Genomic DNA, 2,668 nt, shown 5'->3' on the forward strand with positions numbered 1-2,668 from the left:
ATAAGATTTCGGGATTGTCTTTCGGGATCGAGGGGATCAGAATGAGTCTAAGCGACTCCGAATAACTTTGTTTGAGCTCCGCCGAAGAAGCTTTTCCATTTGGTTAATGAGCTAAAGAGTAAAGACACAAGGCCTCTCATCCACTCAACTTGTGCAAAACTATCCAATCCATCAATAGAATGTTGTCGAAAACTTTATCTTTTTTGGTCTCTACGTCTAAAATCCATCAGTCAAAAGTGAATTCATTTTCAATGTCGTCAACTTGATATTTCGAAACGAGAAAACATGTTTTTTAAAGCAAAGAGAGATGCATGGCATGGGGAGCTAAAATAATAATAACGACACGTCCGGGAATAATGGCTAGGAGCCCGCCGTTATGTAATAGACAACTCCCGGGGAGGATCGATGATAAATCGGGAGAAAGCGGCCGAGATTCGAATCAAATATCGCAGCACGCGCTGCCTACGTATACCATCTCATCTTGATATGTGAAGGCAATCTCTTTTCCCTTCAGCACATAGTGCAAGAGAGCAGAGAGAGTTTCTTTTCTTTCTCTAAAAAGCTTTTTTTTCCTTCTTCTTCTTCCATCACGCGGATTATTCCCGGGGAAATCCGCACACACACAAGTTGAGCATAGATCCCCCCACCCACCCACCCTCAGTTTGATGAATTGTTATACCATATAGATGTGTATAATATCTTTTTTTTTTGGGGGGGGGGGGGGTGCTTCTAGTCTGGGATGTACACATATAAATAGATTGGAGGACGTGCTCTCTCCGCCGGAATTCTTGATGAATTGCCATTGCGATCCAATTTATTTTCGCGTAGATTTCCCCATATCCTACGATCTATAGACAATCGCTAATAAATCGGATCGGCCATTTTGGTTTGATTCTATCCGCCCGTGTTATTTATTATTATACAATCCAGCATCCAGCAAAGGTTTCCATGGGTGTTGTCAAGGTGTATACAACGATCTCGTCGAGCTAAAATTAAAAATTGGTTCCGTCATTTAGACTTCCGTCTCGGCTTATAAATTTCCCCACCTACAATCCCCAATCCATCTGAAATCTTAACCGTTCCGGAGTTGAGAGAGATTATGCGCAAGATTTTGTCATACACACAGAGTGTGTATATCTAGGCAGCGTCAATGTCTAAGTAGATCCAATTCGGGTTGATCAATAATCCCCGTTCCTGTGTGCCATTTGATCCACTGGCAAAGAGTCTCCGTTTATTTTTCTACCATTTGGAAAATCTAAAATAAAAGAAGAAAAAACAATAAGAGAAATAAAAAAGGAAGAAACTAAACTGTCAGCTTGCAGAAATGAAAGTGGCCTTATTTGATGCTTACCGTGCTTCTCTTATTGACGTTTTTGTTGAACTGATTTCACTTTGTCTATTTGCACACACACACACACACACACACACACACACACACACACAGCACTCGCTCGCCTCTATTTATACAAGTCAGTCCTGTGTGTGTCTTTGCCTCCTTCTCGGCTGGGCTCTGTGTCTTTTTCACTTTCCGCAGCTCTAGTATGTATCCGACTGTTTGGTCCTCATCGTGTTCCCAGCTCATAAATGATGCATAGTGTAGACTACTACTGTACAGTGAGTTTTCCTATCAAGAGTCTCTCTCTCCTTTCTTTCTTCTTCCTCAACTATATCTAACAACGCACAGTGTGTGTCTACCCCGCTGCCGGCTGTGTCTCGACCCTCCGGGGACGACATCTAAAGACGCCAACGCAGATGATCTTTGAATGCTCGGATATTTTAGATGGGAGGGACGAATAAGAGTACAGAGATATTGTAGGATGAGTAGCAGAGTAGCTCCAGGGAGGAAAGCCCAACTCTCTTTGATGTCGCAATCCATTCAGATATGGCCAGGCTCTTATTTTTTTGTCGTATAAGAAGAGATAAGACAACGTCGACGATGTAGATGTAGTAGGCCTCCTTTTTTAGTTTTCCGAGATCTCGCCTCCCACCCGCGCAAATGGCGCACACACACACATATCTACCATAGAGTATGTGACAAGACGACGACAAAATAACGCTAGTGGGTGGTTTTCTTTTTAAAATGCTGTTGACGACGAAATTGAGAAATAAAAACGATGAGACGAGAGATGTTTTAAATATTTCCCGCCGCCCCTCTGGAGAACTATTATTCATTCGCCCCAGGAATTTTTTCACCAAACCGAACAAGTAGGCTAGTAGTAGTAGAGAGAGCGACGTCTCTATTACCGTAGTTTATCAACGTGACACAGCAGCAGCAGCAGCAGCAGCAGCAGCAGCGCTTGTAGTATAATCATAAGTATTTCGACTGGTCTTGGGTCTTACCGCATAAAATAGCCCGAGCGGACGTGACAACTCGGCGACGTCGCCCGTATATCAAAAACTGCGTCTAGTCTGCCGACGAGTTATGCGATTAGCACAGCCCACCACCGCCACTCTGAATAATGTTTATGCATGCAACTGCAACCGGCCGGCGCGTGTGTGTGTGTGCCAGTTAGATCGTCCAGAAGAAGATGAAGTAGAATTCCATCCGAGCGGATCATAAATGTCTCACGGCGTCGTGAATCACGAGGAATTAAAAACATGGAAAAAAAAAGAAAAAAAAAAAGGAAAAATAAATAAAGAAACGGGCGAGAGAGAACTCGATTAAATA

The sequence above is a fragment of the Daphnia pulicaria genome, chromosome 4, assembly GCF_021234035.1.
Source record: "Daphnia pulicaria isolate SC F1-1A chromosome 4, SC_F0-13Bv2, whole genome shotgun sequence".
Lineage (NCBI taxonomy): Eukaryota > Metazoa > Arthropoda > Branchiopoda > Diplostraca > Daphniidae > Daphnia > Daphnia pulicaria.